General features: G+C 44.7%; 1 long non-coding RNA gene across 2 annotated transcripts; it reads right to left on the bottom strand.

The window, feature by feature from the left end:
• Positions 1–1,040: 1,040 nt before the first annotated feature.
• Positions 1,041–21,671, bottom strand: LOC144383503 (uncharacterized). 2 transcript variants are annotated; one of them, XR_013450930.1, is made up of 2 exons: positions 21,541–21,671; positions 1,041–2,305 (listed from the first exon to the last, which is right to left on the bottom strand). It is a non-coding gene; the product is annotated as an uncharacterized LOC144383503 (long non-coding RNA). The 2 variants fall into 2 exon arrangements; XR_013450931.1 differs by lacking the exon at positions 21,541–21,671 and adding an exon at positions 3,125–3,227.
• Positions 21,672–22,919: the final 1,248 nt, after the last annotated feature.

Below are 22,919 nucleotides of genomic sequence, written 5' to 3'. Positions count from 1 at the left end.
GTAATGTAACTATCTTAGAAAAATGACCTGCACCAGTTTCAGTGGTTTTCAAAGACTGAGAAAATCTACCGGTGGCTTTTCTGGGCGGATGGGAAGATCAGCATGTCACGTACATGAGTTCGCTGTAGCTGCCTGAGGAATCCAGCCCATTTCCTCTCGCAGCGTCAAACAAGACCGGGGCGTTGCTGGGGTAACCCCCACCCAGAGGAGGGCTGGTCTATGGTGGATGCTATCCTCCTCCTCCTCCTCCTCAATGAAATAAAACGTCAGATAAACACAAATTATTTACTTTAAAAAATGGTTAAAATACTATCATCAAAAACTGTTATAATAAAAAGTGCGAGTTAAAAACAAAGCCTTACAACATACACAACCTATATTCAAACATGGGGCTTTTTCAAGCACATAAGGAAACAATATGGAAGCGCTGTCAGTTCACTACTGCTGGGAGTAAAAGGATTATATTTCGGGGCGTATTCTGTCTATGAGTCCTTGTGCTGTCCTCATTGCCTCAGGCGGGATCATGTTATCTCTTGATGGTGAACTTCTAAAAGTATTCTTGAAATATTCACATTTGTACTGCCTCTCTTTGCCTCAATGCAGTAAAAGGATTAATCTTGTAGAATAAAAAAAAAAGGAAAAGATGCTTTGGCTTTCCAGCTCCAAAGGGGAAATGCCATTTGAGTGCATTTCCATGGAGATATGATGAGAAATATATTGCACATGATGCTCCCCTCATACACAAACTCAGGGACACTTTGTCTTTGCTGCTTCACAAACACTGTTTGGTCGTAATCCACTTATAGCTATTCGCCTGATCCACTTTGACAGCATTGATAAGTTACATTGATTAAGAAGCAGGGATGAATGTCTTTGTCACAGATTTCTGCGTTTTTGAGCTACGTTCAAAACTTGCGGCTGCAGAACAATTTTGCACAACAACTACTAGACCTTTCCTTCAAAATAGATAGCGTGATTATTTGTACGTGTGGGTTTGGAGGAAAAAAAAAGATACAGGATTGACATGAAAGGGGCAATTATTTTGAAGGTCTGTATTATACATGAAAAGATGCAGTTTCAGAGGGCCTCCCCGGGGGGCACATGTGGGTAACGGATTTGTCTTTTCTTCCAGTTCTTCACAGCTCCTTTCTGTGCACAAGGAAATCAAGCCACGAAGTGGCATGCGACTAGGGCTTCAATGAGAATTGACGTAAATGCTCCAGTTCAGATGCATGTGAGCCATTCATATCCTCACCTGGTGGGACTAAAATGTGATGACAACCCTGCGAGACATGATCATAAATGCTTCATCATAAAAAAAATAAGGGAAAAGAAAGACAATAAAAGTAAGATTACCGTGAAGGGTCGACGACTGAGCTATTACCATAAAAACGCAACGAATTTGGCTTCATGTCAAGGCAATCTACGTGCTGTTTGGAAACAAATTGATTGGGAGCAATAGTTTTCTAAATGTGGCCTAGGTAGACTGGTCCAAGTTATACAGGCTGGTGGGTTTGGACGAGTTCCAGCACACGGCCGGGGGGGGAATCTCTGAAAAGGAGGATCAATGAATTAGTCAACCGGCATAGTACGGTGGTCTGAAAATGTTCCATGATTTACGAGATCCGAGGCCTTTTCTCCATCATCACTAAGTTTACTCCGTCTACTTTGCACTTCTTCTTAATGCACATGCTCCATATTTGGACTCCAGTTTGAATTCGGTCTTCTCAATTCAAGCATGATTTTTTTTTTTTAAACGAATGGAAAAGCAGTCCAGTCTGATTACAGTCGAGGCATCTTGAGCTCTGTGTAGTCAAAGAAACATAAAAGTCTCAAGCGATGTGGGACTGGAAAGGATTGCACCTGTTGCTAAGCTCCACTGTGTATGGAAGAGCTATCAGGTGAGGGGAGGGGGGGGGGGGTTCCAAATGGGTGCAGACATGCTCCCTCCAAGAATTATCGTCCCGCTATCCAAGTCTCTCCATCTTCATTCCATCCTGCGCCCGTTCTTCACCGTCCCTCATCCATCTTCTCCTTAGCCCGCGCCGCCTGCATCCTTCCAACCCCGCCTTCCTCCCTTCCTCCTCCATGCATAGCTGTAGACACGTTAGAGGTGGTCTCCTGTCTTCTTTCCTCTCCCTCAGTCCCCTTTTTCCAGCAACCACACCACTCTTTCTCTCCCTCAGTGGCTGGGTGAGGCGTAGGCAGTGGATGGATTCTGGCAGTGTCTTTATTGGCTCTGTTATTTCCACTGCATGGTCCCGTGCTCCAGTAAGAGGATGAGGGATGGGGGAGCAAGGGTGCACTGAAAGAGGGGAATAGACTGAATGGGTGGGTGTGGGTTAGGTTTAGCTGATTTGGGGACGGGTGAGGAAAATAAGGAGGGAGAAGAAAGAAATACGCATACTCTTCTTTTTTTTTGCATTCACCTTAGCGTTGCAGCCATTGAACCTTTTCACATGCAATGTTGAAAATGTAACACACACACACGCACACACACAAACACACACACACACAGCAGAAGATAAGTCCCACTCTGCCAGTCCCTGCATTTTTACTGCAGACTGAGGAGTGAATTCTATTTCAAGCATGAGTGACGATATAAATCAGTCAATCAATGAGGAAAGAGATAGCCACACACACTTATAAATGGGCAGTCGTACAAAACAAAGCCTAGCACACAGCCCTGAATTAATGCGAGGGCCCCCTGTTTTGATAGTCATTAAAAGTCCCGGTACACTGGTGTATACCAGTAAATTGGCTTAATACCCAAGACTGCCTCTTGTTGACTGATAATGTAACGGCGGCTTCAACTTAGCATGAATAAAATAGTGTGCGAGTGTGTGTGTGTGTGTGTGTGTGTGTGTGTGAGGAGCTCCTCAGTTTGCTGGTCTGTGTTATTGCCGCAATAAGCTACTGAAGTCAGACTCCCACAGCTGCAGCAGACTTAAGTTACAACATCGCTACACACCGAGCACATTTCTCCGGTTTAAGACAGGAGCGAGACGGAGTAGTACATCGCTAAAGTCTAATTTGCCTGCCATGACATAGGGAGTAAGCACAAAATAGAGCACAATAAAGAGAAGGCAAGGGATCCATAAAGAACCGGGCAAAAGATAGTTACCGAGGGACGTGGGGAGGGAGATTGAGAAGCGTAAGGAGATGTAGCGGGGAGTAGATTAGGATGTGTCATATCCTGCACCATGAAGACCAGCATGTGGGCCCCATTTGGCCAACTGACACATATTTCAACAACAGCATCCCCCCCCTCCCTCCTCTCAGTCTTTCCAGCCACAGGAAAGGTTTGAAAGGCATAGACGGGGGGTTGGGTTTGTGGAATATGCTGACACCGGCTAATAAAAAAAAAGGCACAGAACGGTGAGCAATACAAAAGAGACCGAAGACGAGACCGGAGGAAGTACAGTAGCTGCAGCCGTAGTTTTCCATTGGCGCCTGGAAAACATTAGTGTGCTCGTCTCATTTTGAGCCAGGAACAATGTGTGATCACATGGTCACAAGGCCACGTTATTCAGAGGTTTATGGGAGCTCACTGCTTCCAGGACTTGCATTTATTTTTCCAAATACGTTGCACATAATGTATGCGAGTATGGCAGCACGCCAAATGTTTTTTTCCACATTGAACAAGGAGAACCTACTGGTTTTACCACTATGATTTCCTTAATTTAATAAAATCCTCAACATTTTAATATGTAAAATACATGCAACATATATGTATGGATGTGTGTGTATTTGATTTTGGTAAAAAAGGTAAAGCTTTCAAAACTCTAAACATCGATAACTGCTCAGAGTGATAAATACGTCTGAGGAGGGATTGGCTACCACTAGAGATTCTAATTTAATCAATTTATTATATTGGATGTGCATGGGAGCCAGGCAAAAGAAACGAGAGGCCTTTTCATTTTGCGGCCTCTGAGGACTCAGGATGTCTGGAGTTCAAGTGCTGGAGACGGCCACAGGAGGCAAAGACTTGGCAAGGTCGTCACTTGACACTTGCCTCCTAATTGCCCCGGGCGTGCATGGCTACGCAATCTGTCTTCAAATGCAAAACTGCACTTCAAGGGATTACAGAGACACACCTGGAATACGTATTACAAGATTTTTCGCCCCCTTTATCATCTTAGATGGTATATCCTAACTGAAGTGTGTTCACAGGCGTCCCAGGGAGCCACTTAGTGCATTGCATAGCATGCAAAAGCGCAAACATTTACAAGTATCGGCAACGGAAGCAAAGCTGCGTCGTTTCCAGGTTTTGCAATGGTTCTGTTGCTAATCACAGCACAGTCATAAAGCACGTACGAAACACGTTCCGGAGCAAGTGTCTGACTAAATCAACATCAGCTCGCTTCACATTGGAAGGCTCAACCACAGGGGGTTTGTAATTAAATCAATATACCCAATATCAGTGCTGTGTACCACAGCTGCAACCCCTGTGTTGCCGGTGTCTTATCTGATCTGCACAGGAAAAAGAGCAGATGAAGAGTGTACGTGTGGTCATTCTCAAGGCTTGTCGATTTGAGACCAAAATCTGTTGAGGTTTAATCCTGGTCCGGCCGTAAAAATCAGACAGGAAAGTGTAAATAGGCTCAGAGTTGGAGGTGTTTTAGGTGAATCGAACGGTCCGCCAGGTAAACCAAGCAGCCCAGGAGTTCAGGACCCTTCTAACAGCCATTGGTGACAGGTTTAATGAAAGCTGTGGCTCATTAACATAGGGCTCAGACGGTCGCCCCGTGCCATCCCTTCCCGGCTCGTTATCACAACATCCACGGCTAATTAGTTTCGGTACACAACAAAACTTCTCACATCGAGAGATCATTAGAAGAGGTTTGCTTTTGAGCTTGCTATCATGTTACCAGCGGGTCGGTGGATGAAAAGCTGACTGCAGGGCCCCATTTTTCCACCCTAATGACGAATGCTTTAAAAGGCAAAACTTGAACCGTTGAGTGAAATATTTTTTTTACTGCTTCTCAAAAACCTTTGTGGTTTGGAGAATGAAACCAAAAATTAAATCCTGACATTGTACACAAGTTGAAACCAAACAAACATTGAAATCACAAAAGGTGTTCCAGGTTGTATTCATATTTTTAGGTGAAATAAATCAGATGACCGGTGTGTGGAGCTGCATTTGTACCTTTTTCCAGTTGTATACACACACACACACACACACATCATTCCAAAAACGAGTGTTGCAGAATGTGCATGAAAAGTATCCATCTTTCATGAAGGTGTAGGCGAGCAGCAGGACAGTGCCTTTCATTTGGCATCTGTCTGTGTGTGTGTATATTCTCTTTCATATCCTCCCTCACATGCATCAGTGCTTCTTGCAATTAGTTTAGATTAGCTAGACCCCACCGTGGGGAAGCCAGCATCAGCCCAAAGCATTGCCGAGGTCAATTGATCTGTGAACAAAAGCTTGCATCAACAAGGACAAGTGTGTGTGTGTGTGTGGCTTGCTCAAGCAGAAGCATCGAGGTTAAAAAGCATAAAATAAAGAGCCTGTCATTCTCATTGTCATTGCCTTTCGTCACTCATATCGTCCTGGTCATTAAGAGTCTGGGAGGGGCGGGGGGGGGGGGTAGTGCGGACCACTTCACCCCAACGGAGAAGACATGTTTGCTATCACTGCGCAAGATCGATGATGGTGCAAGACAGCGAAAAGGAGGGGGGGCAAGTAGAGAAAGGCTGAATGGTGAATGCGAGCGATACGGAGAGAAAAACTGTTCCACATCAAGTACTAAGCTGATCGATTCCCTCCTAACAGGGCCTAGTAGTATTGATCGCAGTGTAAGTTCCTGCCTCGCTGTGGCTTACACTGAAGCCCACACAGTGCCGCTGCATTGGTGCATCGGCACACCACATCAGCAGTTGTATGTTATTCTGTTACAGGGAGGCACCGTCACCACGCTCAGATGTTTTCGTAAGAAAATGGGTTTTACGGCCATGATGTAGCATGCTTGCACTAATATGCACTATTATTTACACCGTAAATCATAAGCCACAGAGGATCTGCAGTGTCACCGGGGGACTATTACCGCTGCGATTCCTCACGGTTCTCATGTTCGAAACTGCGTTTACGCGTTTCCTTTAAGCCGAAAGTGTTTTCTTTGGAATTTGTTCCGAGATCCACCAAACAAGCTAAACAGAAGTTTAAACACAAGAGGGGGAGATGGAGAGATAAACAGAAAGGAAGATATGTGATGGAAAAGAAACAGAATGCAGGTCAGGCCTCGAAAGATTACTGCATGAAGGTGGTCTCGGCACAGCTAATTACGCGTGACATTACTGAATAAGCTGTTCCGCTTGCTACATTTTATTAAAGGGGGTAAGAGGCTGCATGCCTTTATTCATTATTCATTGATTTTAATGGATATTTCACAGTGAAAAAAAAAAAAAAAAAAAAGAGCAGCGAAGCTATCTATCGGTTTCATTATGTGGCCTTCAAAGTCTTCCATTTCCGCGTAATCAACTTATTGATTTTAAGAGAAAAAAATAAATTAAGTCTTTTGGGACAACACATTCTGGATTATAATGCACAACGCACGGCGGGGTATGATGCCATTTGACAAGATGTAAATGTCTATGGGCTTTTCAGGGAGGCACACAATTGGAGTTGCGATGTTCACATACAGGTGAAATATAAATGCCTCCTGTGCCAGAGATGGCAGGAATTATTGAAGAGGGTATTGTTCGGTACAAGGCATTGACTCCCACCTCCAGCTGGGTGAGTTGTGATTCTAATCCGTTGTTTGTTTTCATCCCTCCCCAAAAATGAACTTGCCAAATATGTTAATCTACCCAGATACAACAATTTGTTCTACAGCGCGGAGTGGGTTTTTCTGAGAGCAAAGACATGACTTTTTCCTGGAAAAGCACTTGCATAAGATCATATAAAAGCACAAACACACACAAACATACATTCTATATCATTTACACACATGCCTGCTTAGTCCTTGTGCACACATTTACAGGAATGCTAAGGCACATACACCCATGCACACAGTAACGGAGCCCCACTACAAGGGCAAGCTTTGGGAGGAGCTGTTTCTGTGCATCTCCGGGTTGCCAGTGTGAATTAGAGAGAAGGCTGCTCTGCCTCCTCTAAATGTTTCATGATGTTTACCAGGCTGTTTGTTCGGAGAGCAGATCAAGGACAGACCACTCCCTATGGCACCCACCAAAGGGGCACGGAGGGGGTGAGGGAAGGAAACATAGGGAGGGGGGAGTGAATTTCTAAATGACTGGATTGATGGTCGGATAGACGGCTTCGGTAATGGACCCTTAGATGGATTGATACATGCATACACACTGATACCATCGCACCCAATTTGTAACGCACATGTGCTGCTGCTATTTGCAGCAACGGCACGGTGCTTCTTAAAGATGGCCGCTTGAGTAAAAGGAAACAACAATCACAAGATGTGGTTATCGATCACAGGTTTTTATTACGCAAAACCTCCCTGGCAGTTATAGCCACAGATCAGGGGAAAACAATCTCCAGCATGCATTATGGATGCATATGGTGAGAAGACGAATCGGAACACGCGACAGCGAATCGAGACGGCGCCGTATTACCTTCAAACCGTTTATGTTTACACTGATTGCAGCAGGTGTGCTGAGTGAAGGCAAAACACAAGGAGCAAACCTTGCTGTGTGATGGGATTTCTGAAACTATTTCTCGTAGTGTGAAGTGATCTCTGTCCTTCTCTTAGGCTGTAACGTTGGGAAAATATTTCCTCCCCACAGTCCTTGTCCCTTTTCTTCATATTCAGGCCCCTCCACCCCCCTCCCCCCACTCTCCCCTTCTTTGCTCCTCAGACGGCGTTTATGGCGATAATTGACATTCTCACGCAAGATAAGTGCTGACCTGGAAGCGAGCGAAGGGACGTTTAGGCCGCTGCTGTTCCGTCGGTAATTACACCCGGGGCACAGATTTCGGCCGGCTGCTTATTGAATTCATATCTAATAAAACTTCCAAGAAAGTGCTGGCTGACGGGGATCCGTCGCCCCGCCAACCTTCATCTACTGCAGTTTCTCCTGATTCACTTACGCTGTCGTATGTGCGCCCTCCATCCTATCTGCTTGTTTTCCCTCTCTATGGCTTTCTGCTCATTGGGAGTCTGGTTGGCCTCTCTCGCTCTCTCTCCTCATTGTTCCTTTTCTATCCACTGGGTCGAGCCTCTGGAGTTCTGTTTAATTTTCTTTATCGGATTCCGCCCTTCACTTCCGTGATCTTGAGTCTTAGTGTTATTCTCCGGTGCATATTCCCTACGCTTCCATCCACCTCAGCCTGAAATGTGTTTCCATCCCCACTCTGCATTTGTCCTCACCTGCCCTCCATCACTTGGTATTTCGCTCACATTCCCCCCCCCCCCGACTACATATTATAATCACCGCTTTGCCTCCAACCGTCTACTCGTCGCAGAGTTTTCTTATTTCTTCCAAAAGGTCACGATCGGTCACAAGCTTGTTTGCATTTTCGTCCTCGCTCCGATGCCAGTACCTGAGGAAAACATGCCGTTATTTCGTCCGCTGCCCTGCCGCAGTTCACTCCGGCTCCGAAAGTTCTGCTGCCTGCCACTTGGAGGCGACATGACCATACGCTTCCATGTGTTAAGTGATCCGCAACCCGCAGGTCCACAGCCCCGACTGAACCTCACACACAATCCAGTGTCTCTCTGCAGGCACACCATCCCATGGACTACTCCCGCCTCCTTCTCCACCCTCTCCTCGCCATCCCTCCCTCCCTCCCTTCCTTCCTTCCTTTCCTTTCTTTCATCCCTCCATTACCCCTTCATGCACCCCCGCACTCCTTAAATCAGCTGCGATAAAAACAGATGCTGGATTGAAATGTCAGAAGTGTATCTCAAACTGCCAGAACATTAACCTGTTCACCCTTAAGTGCCTTGCTTTTCTCAGAGGGGACCGGGGAGGGGGGAGTAGTGGGGGGGGGGACTGGAGCAGAGGAGGAGGACGTGGCAAAAAAAGGAGGAAAGAGAGGAGGCGGCTCTGCCATTTTCAAAGAGCCCTCGTGGATTCCGGAGAGCAGGCAGAAATACAGGCAAGCTGCTCAGGGGGGAGAGGGGGGGGTAGGAGAGAAAGCATAAGCAAAGTAGTAAAATACTAGGTGCGAGGGGAAGGAGGGAGGCAGAGGAGGAGAGGAGGGAGGTAGTGAACGTAATAAAAGCAGCAGAAGTCCAGAAGAACAGTGGCAAGAGGGTCGACTGAACAACAGACACAAAGTCAAAGAGGCGAGGAGGAAGAAGGGAAGCGAGATGTAAAGGAGTGAAGGGAAAAGGGAATGTTTGATAAGTCAGCTTAGGTGCGGCGACGGTGGTGAGCATTGATCTTGAGAGCGAGTGGAGATACGGAACTCATCTTCTTGGGGCCGATTCGGGTTGATAACAGGCCGATAAAGCCGCCGTCTGCTCTCAACAATCTTGTTACTCTCTCCTCCCACCTCTCTGTCATTCAGCTGCATAATTCAACCGTAATGGTTTAAACAAGCCTGTGATAAAAAAAAAAAAAGAAGCACCACAAGTGGCATGTGGAAAAAACATGGCTGAAGCCACGCGCTCCTGCCAGAGTCAAAGGGATAGGATTCGGAAATCAGCAGCGTGAAGCCTGGAGGAATTGTTGTAAATACATTGAAAGGGATAAAAAAAAAAAAAAAAAAAAAAGAGGTACCGAGTACCAAAGGTTTCTTGAGCCACATCACTCGCATAACCAATTCTTCTCTACAACAGACTCACCTCTATAACCCCCCCTTCCTTTTTATTCCTTGCTCATTCTCCTCCCCATGCCCATCTTGCCCTTGACGCAACAATAAATCACAGGGTCCTGTTTGTGTTGGGGGGGGGAGGGGGCGGTAATTATATGTACCGTATGTAGGCTCTCAGTCCGTGATGAATTAGCTGCCGTAAATAGGCCACTCAGGAGTGACACACTCCTGAGCGTCAGCCACCTCGAGACTAGCTGCTACTTATCAAAACAGGTAAACCGGTGAGGATGAAAACAAGAAACGAGGGAGGGGAGGCAGATGGTGGATTGTTAGTTCCTCAAATGTAAGCTGGCTATAGTGCATTCTCTTAGCTCTTTGCCATTTTCCATTTCTGGGATTTGATGCGGTCGCACTTCCTGCCCGAAGCACCAAACAGCAAAACTTAGTGGCTATTCAGTCTGTTTGCCTTTCAGCTCTGCTCCAGTTTTCACCACAGATCTCAGACAGAGAGAGAAATCACCAGCATCTTATCTGTCGTAATGCGTGGCTTAAGAGGGATTTAAAACTCCTCAAAGCAACGTTTTTACCTTAGTGAGAAGAGAAGGTGCTCCGTGCGAATCATGGCTTACTCTCACGAAAAGGGTCTGATGCACACCTTGTTGATCCCGGTGAAAAACGACGGTGAGATCAATAAGCCGACAGTCTCCATTCAATCCTGGTAGAGACTATTTCATTTGATTCACATCGCTGTTCAATTCTGGTATTTTTTCTTAAATCTGTTTAGAATCAACAAGGGAAAATGGATTTCTTCCTACAGTTTACATTACTGGACAGTCTGTAAAGAAGCAGAAGTGAACATGTGAATTAAAGAAAGCGGTTTTATTTTTCCAGGTTCCGAATATCTTCTCTACCGCAACATTAAGGAAACATTTATTCACACTTTGAAAAACCCACATTGATTCATCTATTGTTTTAGAATCGCTTCATCAGGTCTTTTATTTGTTCTTAATGAATTTTGAAAGACTGAGACAGAAAGGGCAGATGCAGAGGATTTTATAACTTTATAGAACAAACTACAACTAGAAATTGGACTGAACATTAGAATGACATTCATTATCAGGTAGCCCGAAAAAAAACTATTTGAACATTGGCTAAAGTATGCACCAAATGTACGTTCAATAGTGCTTTTTAAAACACTAATTTCAGGTAAAGCTCACCCTCTGTTGCCGGCTACAATAATAATGCATGTATTTAAGAGTAGGGATACTGCTGCAAGAAGTAGTTATTTAACTGCATTGGTAATATAATCACTGGAAAGAAAATGATATCTACTGATTTATTTGCTGGAAGAAAACAAAAAAAAGTATAAGTGGATTTTCTACAAAGCTTCTGGAAGTTTTTATTGCCAAACGATATTAAAAACATTTGTCATTTTCTATTAGCTGAGGCTTTAGCATCCCTGGCGTCTGGGAAGAACGCTTTTTTTTTTTGCCAAAACAAAGTGAGACGCTCATCGACTTCCAGCCAATAAAAGACGACTCCAGTCTGCCTTTAACGGGATTCAAACAAAGACTGAAGTGGCTGTCGAAGGTCTCGCTTCTCCTCCATCCCCTCCGTTCCATGCCAGCCACTGGCGAGTGATGTCCGAAATACCAATGCTATATTGTTCTGTGTCACCCAGCCAGACGGCAGCGTTCGAGTAAAAAGCAACAGGAATAATGTGGCTGGACTGTGGAATATGAAATGGAAGGGAGGGGTGAGAGAAATGGAAAAGGCAAGGGCCAAAGAAAGTGGTGAAAATACATTTATCTTCTAGCATATGAATCATCGTTTTGCCATCCCCACACCCTCCAAGCTCCCGATCCACCCATGCATAATGTGTTTCTTCATTACCGGCAAAGGTGTCTGTGCAAATAGCTGTGTGGGAGTGAGACGCAAAGAAAGAAAGCGAGAGGGGAGAAAGGCTAAGAAGAAATACCTCGCGGACAAGGATGGCAGCCTCAAGGTGTCTCGGAGGTACAGAGCATATGTGTGCAGCTGCACACAGCTGGAACATCCCCCAATTCAGCAGATCTCAGTTTTATTTATGGCGGTTCTGATGGTCACCATGACAACATGAGACACGGTGGACATTTGTGTCTTGGGAGCGAGTACACCGACGAACACAACCTGCCACACGTGCATACCTTCACTCAATCTGACATTGAGGTCAACATAATTTATGTGAGTGCCATTTCTTTGTTTGTCATACGTTTCTCCTGCGTTGGCGACTTTGTCATGTGGGCGGTGTTGAATCCATTTCGTTTCACGTCCAGGATGAATCTCTCCACGCGTTAGTTCTCTTTCTCTGTGGCACCACTGTCCCCCATTGTCTTTCAGGCTTATCCTCCTCCCGTTCCCTCTCACTTTCTTGTTGTCTCATTGGCACATACCTCCCCTCCCGGTGGAGGTGCTTGCAGATCCAGCTGGTGTGTGTCACACTCGGCTGCCGGGTGCTGCTCAGTAATGGCTGGCCGCAGTGGCCAATTGAGCAGCTGAACACACACACACACAGTCTTCCCAGAGACTCACTATTCATTCCCTGCATTACCATATTGTGTGTCCCTCAGAGAATCAGAGGGGGGTTTGCACTGTTGTGTCACCCTGGAGTACCATCCAAGCGCCTTGGAATAGCTTTCAGTGCGTTGACCAATGGCTTGTTTCCATTTCCATCAACCCTGAAAAGGCTACGGGACTAAAAAAAAGGTTCTAAGACTGAATTTACAGTTGCTGGATTAAAGCCTGGCATCCGTGACAACGGGACTGCCTATCTCCTGGTAAAAGGAAGAGTGACGCAAAACAAAGCACTCTGTAAGCAGGTAGATCAATAAGCAAAACTGAAAATTCTAGTACTTCAAAATGTTCAGCCCTGCCGGGCATGGAAGGTCTGGCAGCAGAGCGGTCTGAGACAGGACATCTGTTGCAGCTTTCTTTTTACTGCTGCACCACTTTATCCTCGCAATTACACGTTAACAGGATGTAAATAAACCATTTAAGGAGATACCCATTTTCAACCCAATCGGCATTTCTATGTTTTTGTATATACACTAACAACAGCTCAAAGGCCATCTTCCAACCTCTGGGCCACCTCCACTTCTTCACAAAAAAGTAAACCATGTATTCGATAAAAATTGACTAGTCAGTGTAGAATGTCTTGTCTAGTTGGCCAAACCCACCCTTTCTCTTGTCCGTTTTCTCCTGCTATTATTTTGGTTATCATTTTCTATCCTGAATGTGTTGCTTCTCTATTACACTCCCTCCCCTTCCTTCGCTTTACTCTCCCTTGGCCTCCCTCTGGCTATGGGGGTGATGTATGGTCCCTGTCACAGCTGGAATCAATGGGATGCCGGTTGTTTTAATTTAGCTTGGGAGCCCAGTGGATCCAGATCCTCAGCGTCATTGGAAGAGCGATGGCGGTGGCCTTTCTGTCTCCTGTTCTCACTTACCAACATTCCGTCCTCAAATCGCTGCAGTATTGATCAACGCTTCGCTCCGGTAGGATAACGCGCCGTAGAGGCCCACACCATTCGTAGGCCTTCCATATTTCACCGGAAGAATTCAGATCAGTTTATCCTTTAGTCAAGTGGATGTTTGTGCCAAATCTGAGCAACACACCCCCCCCCCACCCCTCCTTTAACAATGAAGGTAGTGAACAATTTGATTGACAGACAGAATGCCCCCGGTCACGGCAACTGGCAGAGTGAAAGAATAAGAACACACTTTTCCATCTCAGAGTGCAAGTACACTTACAGCACATTCACAAAGACATGGCAGGACGGCTTTGAGGACCGGTCTCCAGCAGGATAAAATCATCCTGGTGGAGAGATAAAACTGTTTCACAGCACGTGAAGCTGGTGTAACATGTCTCAGCCTCGCGGACCATGAGCACTGGTTTCCCCCCCAAGGCTGCTTTCGTTCCCGCCTGCTCTTCTCCCTGTACACCAACAGCTGCACCTCCAGTCACCAGTCCGTCAAGCTCCTGAAGTTCGCGGATGATCTCTGGTGGGGATGAGTCCGCCTACAGGTGGGAGTCTGACCATCTGGTGTTGTGGTGCAGCCAGAAAAACCTGGAGCTCAACGCTCTAAAGACAGTGGAGATGTTTGTCCCACCCTCCCCCATCACCCTGTGTGACTCGCCCGTCACCACTGTGGATTCCTTCCGTTTCCTGGGCTCCATCATCACCCAGGACCTCAAGTGGGAGCTGAACATCAGCTCTATCACCAAGAAGGCTCAGCGGAGGTTGTTCTTCTTAAGAAGATCACAGCCGACCCCTCTCACCCCGGACAAAAACTGTTTGCGCCCCTTCCATCTGGCAGGAGGCTGAGGTCCATCAGGACTAAGACCTCCCGCCACACGAACAGTTTCTTCCCGTCGGCATTCGGGCTGATCGAGAGAGCCCGAGTCCCTCACTGACGGACTCATTCCACCGGTCACTTTCTTTCACACTGCACACATCACTTGTCACTTTGTTCCCCAGTGCACTTTAAATATTTTTAACTTTTATTTCTTTATTTTAAACTAATCCATAGCCTTATGTCACTAACCCATAGCTTTTTATTTTATCCTTCTTGCACTGCTGTTTTGTCGTCCAAGTCAAATTCCTTGTATGTCTACTATGGCAATAAATGTTTCCTGATCTTGATTTTTTTTCAAAAATTGACAAAAAAGGTAAAAAGGTCAGACAAGCTGTATTTGAGCCGTGATCCAAGGCTCATCAGACCAATTCCTCCTGACAGCTCCGCCTCTCATTCTGTCTCATGTCATTTTCCTCCCCAAAGTCTTCTCGCCGTCATTGTTACCCAACATTAATACAAATCATCTCTCCTCATATTCCCCAATGCTGGGCTTGAGCGGAAGCCGTCATGCAAAGCTCACATTGCGAGCTAAAGTAATTAAAAGAGGTTGCTTTGAAACAAAAGACTGAGCGGAGAGGCTTTGGAGTAAATGAAAGGCATATGCACAGAAAGAAGGGTAAGCAATCAGAGAGGTGGGTTCCACCACAATGGCTTTGTTGATGAGAAATGTGCTGTACAAAACGGGTCATGTATTAATGGGTTTTTAACAGATGTATGCATGATGTCACACAAAAGGTTGGAGGGGTTTGGTCTCGGAGCCGCAGCCTATTCACACATTTAGTAAGTGTGGAAAGAATTGAATGGGTTGTCTAATTATTGTGAGGGCTGTAAAATAATGAAATCATTCTCCAGCTAAAATATTACAGTGTAAACATCTCACTTTTCCCAAAAAGTATTTCCAAATAGAGAAAAGATGTATTGGATAATTACCTAGCAATGTGGCCATGCAAGTTTGTAAGCTGTAAAAAGTGCAACGTACGAATGACTTAACAATTCACTCTTCCACCAGTTGATGTAAGCCATTGTTTGTTTTCCGAAACTAACCCTTTCAATAATGTACAACTCAATAAAGTTTTTGTTGGTAAACATATTGTTTACCTGAGTTCCATGGCAAAGTTTTTTAAGTGAGGGGGGTGAATGATAATAATAATAAATACATGTATTGCATTAGGTTAATGAAGACGTGGTCAGGTTGGTGAATGGGATACACAAGGCTTTACTTTGACCACTGGAGAGAATTCATCCATTACAGCAATTCTATCAACTAGATAACTGTAAACGCTGCAGTTTTCCCCGAGATGCAGTTTTTGTCTTTCAGAGACAAGATGAACAGAGAGGGTGCAATGCCATGTGACAACAGTGTAGGACATTTGATATACAAAGCTGTACCGTTTGCTGTATTAAAAGAGAAACATTTAATCTCACTTGGATTCAAAGTTGAATTACTGTAACGAAGGATGCAAAGCAACCGTTCACCAATATTCCACTCCATAAAAGGTCTCCGAAAGACACCAAATCGAGGTCTACCAGGAGACATGAAGGCGTTCATGACAACTCCTGGCGAAAGATGACAGGTGCCGTGGGCTGGAAATCAACATGGTGGAGCACGACGGAGTGAAAAGAGGAAAGGGCCTTTAGTGTGTGAAGTCAGCGTGGTGTCAGAGACCGCCTGTGACGCTCCCAGGTCGGCAGTACACTCCATTTAACATTACAGCACTGCGAATGCGTCAGAGGGAGACAGGCAGGAGAACTGGTAACTGTTATTTTAAGCTGTCAGCTTGGATCTGTGCAACACAATGCCTCATAGGCTTCCTCGGTTTATGAAGAAAAAAAGTGTAGGTGGCACATGAGGCTTACAGAAAACAGATCCAGCATAATTACGAAAGAAGAGACTTTGCACCAAACACTAGTAGTCAGAAAACTACAGTACCAGTCAAACCTTTCACTCCATCATAATGTTCCTCTCCAATCAGATATTAGCGACCCAAAAACATAGTACATGATGAAGGAACTCCATACATTGTTTTTTGTTTGACACGAACACACAGAAAACACTTTTTAGCGGATCATGTATCGTCCCCATTTCCTGCTGCCATCTAGAATCCCCCCCTCCCCCCCGGCGGCCACCATTTGTGACATAATCAGCAAGGCTGCAGAGGCGGGAATTGAGTCCAACCCACCGATGTAGCCTGTGGGGCTGAGTGCAAACCTCCAGAGGCTACGATGCGCTCGGAATTGCATATTGAGACGTTGCTACATGAATCCAAATTTTTAAAATCCTCTTCTTTTGACCAACATAATCGCTTCAGCGCAGTTGTCAATATCAATTTGCCCACTGTAGGTGAGCTGTTAAGAACCTTTGTCAGAGGAGTCCACAATAATCATCCGGAATAAAATCGGCTTCACAGTACTGGAGTAATTAAAGTGAGTAAATTAGGTCATTCAAATAATTTGAGTCAAGGGTATTTTATAGATGACATTCTGACAATTGTCAACAATTGTCCAACACATGAGTTCTTTTTTTATTGACTTTACCCATATTAACCTGCCCAGTGAACAGAAAATATAATCTCCAGAAAATCGTATGAAAAAAAAATTTTAATTGATACTTTACCAAACCTGGTTTGACAGACAACAACAGAGCCTAAAATGATGGTCTACGCTGTGTTGAAAGGACCAATCAAACAGGTTTTGACAAGCTCTCACTGAAAAAGTAAAAACAGACTAATTGAAGAGAGAACTGAAATTATTCTGGATTTTGTGTGATGGGATAACAGACTTTCTCCTCCGCTGTTACCTTAGAGACCGGACACGGGAGCAGACCCATGGCTATGTGCACACATGCCCACCCATGCACATAAGAGAAAGTGGACCCATAGATGAAAGCGGGTGGAGGGGGTAGTGGGCAGTCTGACCTTTCAAGTAGAGTTCCTTCCACAGTGTGGAAATGTCATTATTCCACTAGACACATCTATCAGTCAGGGAGAGCTCCCAAACAGTGGACAGTACAAGAACCCTCCCGTCCCCCTGTGTTTTAATATCTCAGCAACAACTTCTTCTTTTCCTGCTCACACACAAACAATGATGGAAATCAACGTGCGTTTGCACGCATTTTTTAGGAATCTCCTGACCAATAAACCTAACAAATGATTGGAAATGCTGGGATGCTTTTTGTTCCTTGTGAAGGATTAGAACCCATACGACAGGCCAAAAAAAGAGTCACTACTACTTTTGTACAGATATATAATAGAAGATGGAAAAGCAGTGGGTGCTATATAGTGTCCTGATGCACACACACACACACACACACACACACACACACACACACACACACTTTTTGCCCTGTGGGTAATCAGAAATGTCGAGAAACACATCACGCTGTCGGCTGACTCAAAATGGACGTATACAAAAGAAAACGGGAGCCTGCTCCCTGTAATATGTGCCACCACAGGACACGGCTTCTGGAGCACAGCAGCCGCCCTGAGGCTAACAAACAGTCATCACAAACCAAAGCTGCAGGCTACCTGCATTCCTCCAACAGCCTCCCACCCCAGAGCCATACACCGCCACTCCTCCCCCCCCCCGACCCAGGCGTTATTCTGTCCGGGTTAGTTGTGTGAAGTCTACGTGGGAGATAATAAAACGCTCGCTCGGACACAACGCAGAAGCATTGCAGAGGAGATGTTGTGCCTGCTGCTTTGCCCGAAGGCATCATGGGCTGCGTTCGTCTGCACTGGAGGGACGGAGCTGAGAGCAGTGCCGTTAGTGGAGGAGAGGGAGAGAAACATGTTGTGAGGCTAATGACTAAATTCCAAATCCCCCAAACCTAGCTTTATTAAATAGGTTGAGAAAACACAATGAAAAGACAACTTTTTATTCTATATTAAATGTTGCAGTAAGCTCTCGTCCAATGAGTCAGCCATGTTTTTTTATTTTTGTTCCGCTTCAGAAAAAAAGCCATTATTCAAACATCCAATAGTTTAACTACAGAGGGATTAAACTAGTAAAAAACCTGTAAAAATATATGTATATCCCTGCCGAGCAAAAATGTCCAGAAGATTGTAATAAATAATTCAAGAAGCAACCTATACAGTTATTGGCTGTTACATGAAAAGTAATAATCCCACATTGGTCATTTAAATTTCCTTCTAGCGACATTTTATTTCATGTGGTTAAACGATTATTGTTCTGCAAAAATTAGGCAAAATTGAAGATGATCGAGCAAAGTGGGGATGGTTACAACACATGCTATGCATCAATGTCTCTGTTCAGTCACTGGACCAACGTCTACACTTTCCTGTTTCCATCACCAAAGAGAATGAAACCTTACCATTAAAATACATATGGGAGGCGGTTCTGCAGTGAATACATCGGGTGCAAATTCAAGCATTACAGAGTAAAGTATAAAATGAAAAAGTAGAAACGTCGATGCAACTTTCGTCCTCTCTCAAGCAACAAGCATTTTATTTCATTCTCAGTTTGTCATCCTTTTTTCAAACAAGAGTCTTCAATCACACATTCACACATTTGGGATTAGAGAAACCTAATCGCTATGGTTACCTGCAGACTTTTCCCCCGCGAGGCTGACATTTCCGTATTTAAAGAAATGTTTAACAACTACTGAATGGATTGCCGTGGGAATTGGTGCAGGCCGTTGTTATGTTCAGAAGATGATACCTTTCGACTACTGCAATTCTTTTCCTTTTACCGCTTGGCCTGAACCGCACTTTCAATTCCGCCAATAAACATATTGTAGCGTACCAACTAAACATCAGCATTTTAGGATTCTCAACATCACCAATCCAGCATGCTGATATCACTCTATAACTCACAGCCTCAAAGCTGTGACCGTCTTTAATAATAGAATGTTCTAATTAACAATGTCCTTTCTCTCCCTTTACCAGAGGACCCTGGCTAACGAGCAGCAATGCGAGTAAATGTCAGACGTTGTGAGTGGCATTTTTAATATGCATTACATACTTTTAAAACTTCTGTGAAGGTATTTAAATGTAGCTCAAAACGTCTGCACGCGTGTAAGTAAATGAGGCCCAGTGACCATCAGCACCCAGCATGAAAGTATCTGAAGGGGGTCGGTTCCTGCATGGTGTTGATAAAGGGAAAGGGGCACAGCAGTCCTGAATCACAGATAAATTCATAGCTTGTTGGGAGATTGCCGTGCCACTGTAATCCCCGTCGCTCCGCGGTTTCAACATAGTTGAGAGTTCTCCGGCCATGAATCGGTGACGTTACCTCTGCAGGAAGCCACATGAGGCGCTCTGTGCCTCGTTATCCCGACGTCTCCCATTGTGAGAGCGCGGATTAAAAAAAATAAATAAAAAAAAAGGTACTCGTTTCAAACTGGGTTTCGCTCATCATTCTACATTTTTCCTCCAACGCGTTTATTTGGTATTCCTTCTAATTCTCTCGATCACATCCTTAACAGCATCCAATCATTGCCTCACACGGAGATGCACTGCTGACAGACACACACAGACACACACACACACACACACACAAAGATGCGGCCGCATGATAATTATATGGCTGCTGTAATTAGAGAGGTAGTTTCTGGGTGGAACTCAACAGCCTGTTGCTGCTTCAAAAACAAACAATGGAGATGAGAATACAATAATTACTTTGATAATATTTGAATCAAATTTCTTGTTATTCTATTGAATTTGTTATGGAACTATGATTTGAATAGAGAAAAAGCTGGGAGGAGAATGTAGGTTGCTGTATTCAGGTGAAATACTTTACACATTTCAGACTCGCGTGTTGCAATTCAATGCATCAAATGCATCTCAAATTTTTTTAATGTAAAATGTATGTTTTAGAAAATGCAGTTTTGGGGGATTTCCAATGTTTTAGGAACACCCCCCCCCCCCAGCGGAGTAGAGCACGTTCTTGATTTTCTCTCCATCCCTTCCATGGAACCAGATTGGCTCCGAGACCGTGAGGGCTCGGGCCAAAGATAGTTCCCCTCTTTCTCTGACTGGCTGTGCTGCACCCGAGGGCAAACTCCATGCAACTGGGTGGGCAGTGCTCCACACGACAAGTCCATTTGATAGAATTGCCCTTCCTCCAAACAACAGCCCCCTAACCACAGAGCGCACTGCCAGAAGACAGATTTTTTACCCCTTCTGACGAAGAGATAAGTAAGTCAAGGCAAGTAGTGTTAAAGGGGGAAACAAGGATAGAAAAATGAGGTCATTTTTTTAGGTAAATTTAAACACAGATGGCGTCTAGTGTGAGGATCCTCCCAGTTTGCAAAGCCAAATCTGACCAGTACCATCAAGCACTATGACAATTTACCACAAATAACCCCTGGGCTCCTTCCTCAGGTTACAACCGTGGCCCTGACTTTCATCTCAATAACAAACATAATGTTTTGAGACAGTGTATTTGCCGGTTGTTATGCCATTGGTTTGACAATCAGAGAAACGAACGGCTGGATAAACAGTGTTTCTTTGAATAAGAGTAAAAGTACATCCATGATTACACACTACCACCAACTTTAAACACCAGCCAAACGCCGTCATCGTTCTGAGTAAGATGTACGGATTTCCTTGAAATCCCTCAAGTCTGTTTGCCTTCACAGCATTTACAGCTGAAGCGCCTCACATCATTCCGAGTGGTTGCAGCTCGCTGACCGGAGGGACGATTTAAGCATCAACGTGCCACTGGAGAGGCATGAGATGTATTTGCCACATATTCCCTCCTCTGCAGGCAACCAGAGCATACACTATACCAACGCAGTCCCCGAGAGTGGGGAAGGAGAGGGGAGAATGCGTTGTCACGGTAACTTCCTAAAAGCCAGACCAATTAACAAAGAGGGAGGGTGAACCCAGACGAGGAGAATATTAAATGTGTTGGACTCGGTTTTACAGCATTGCAGATTTGGCTAAGAGGCATAATATGAACTTGCTGTCGTCATGCTGCTCTCCAGCATTTTCAATCTTTGGGTCCACTGTCATTCGTCTGTCATTGGACTGGATATGGCCTTTTAAGGCATTTGATTACTTCTCATGGCCTACACCAGGCACTGCAGTAACCCTATGTACCGCACAGTAAATCATGAGGTTCTGGAGGACAACCAGGCCGCGTGTGCCTGTCTCCATCATAAACACAGGAGGAGGGATGAGAATTTATTTTTGTTCAAGACTTTATGGCGCGATACCTGAATGTAGTATCCTCCAAACCTAATCTGTCTAATACACTGCAGCCTTCTGAAACCAAAAATGTGATCAGAATGCTAAGGTACTAGCATCTCCCATGTTAACTATCCTTGTCGAGCAGTTTAAAATATATATACATTCATACATACACACAACATACATCCAATAATGTATTTTTATCCATTTAGCCCTCCAAATAAACAAACTAATCACAAAACACTTTTACACACATACCTCGAAAAAACCTGGGACGGCTCGTCCCCGGTGGCCCCGCCCACAAGGTCCAGGGGCTTTTAATCTCACTGTAAGTCTTCAGTCGTATTTACAATTCCACAGCAAATAGCATTTAAAGTGCGCATGATTAGTCAAGACTACCAGCTGTGCCAATCAAATCACCTGGTAATGCTGTCGGTAGCCTCGCCCACACCCCTCTCCCAGAATGCAATGCCTCCCACAGAGTTTGGTTGTGTAGTTAGACAATTACACACATCAAAGTCATTAGCGGAGTAATTGAACTCATGTGAGCAGCACCTTAGTGTTTTTTCAACTCAACACATCCCTAATTGCTTGGCTTAACTAGATTTTCTTGTATAGATATACTTTTTCCATGTATGCAATTTTTTTTCTACTACTTTTTTCTACTAAAAAGAAGCATCCGAGTTGAAGCAGCAGTCTGGTTACTGTAGCAGGCCTGTGAGTACCGTTTCTACTTTAGTGGGGGAGAAGATTACAGCTCCCTTGATCCTATACTACTTCGCACAGAGCAATTAAAAAGAGTTTGCTAAATAACATTCATATTTTTACACCAATTCACCGTAGAAATAAGCTGCATCTATAACGAGTGCGGTAAACACCCAAGCGCAGCACAACAGATATACGGAGGATGAGGATAAAAGATTTATTCCACAAAGTGCACACAACACAAAAAAACCCCGTCTCGGATCGACTCACATGGCTAAATTCAACCGGTGGGGGAAGGAAGGCCGAGCCGTCGGGGGAGCAGGTAGACAGACACCACAGAAAGCGAGGGGGGTGATAATCTCCAGGTGAGGGACTGAAGGCTATGGAGGACAGCCGAGTCGGAGTCGTTTACCAGGAGAGTCGGGCATGATGAATACGGGGAACGTCCCGGGGACGAGTGAGAGGTTTGAATACGGAGGCGGAGCTGAGAGCGATGGCGATGATGAGGAGGGTGCGGCTGACTGGTGCACTGGATGAGCTAATTGTGTGACACGCAGTGTACGGGAGCAGAACAAGCATGGCGAACAAATATTTTGAGTGATGAATTTTATCATGAAAGAAAAATCTTTTAAATATAACTTTACATATAAGGTAAGTTTACAATCTATAATATCACAAAATGATATTAATGTTACGGTAATTTTAAAGTTTGGGTTAATTACCTGTACTCGTAATGGCAGACTTGAAAATGATATATGTGTTAATCTACAGTCATTTAATTATTTCATGGAAAAGAGGAAACAATCTGTGGAAGAAATCACGGCAAACATTTTTACAGTGCATTTTCTGTTTGGAAATACTCACTACACCCCACTAAGATCGATGATAAGCAGACCAAATATGCCGACCATAATGATTGCTAATAGAAAAAC

Source organism: Gasterosteus aculeatus, chromosome 10 (assembly GCF_964276395.1).
Source record: "Gasterosteus aculeatus chromosome 10, fGasAcu3.hap1.1, whole genome shotgun sequence".
Classification (NCBI taxonomy): domain Eukaryota; kingdom Metazoa; phylum Chordata; class Actinopteri; order Perciformes; family Gasterosteidae; genus Gasterosteus; species Gasterosteus aculeatus.
The sequence above is the reverse complement of the archived record's forward strand: the minus strand, read 5'-3'. Positions and strand labels throughout refer to the sequence as shown.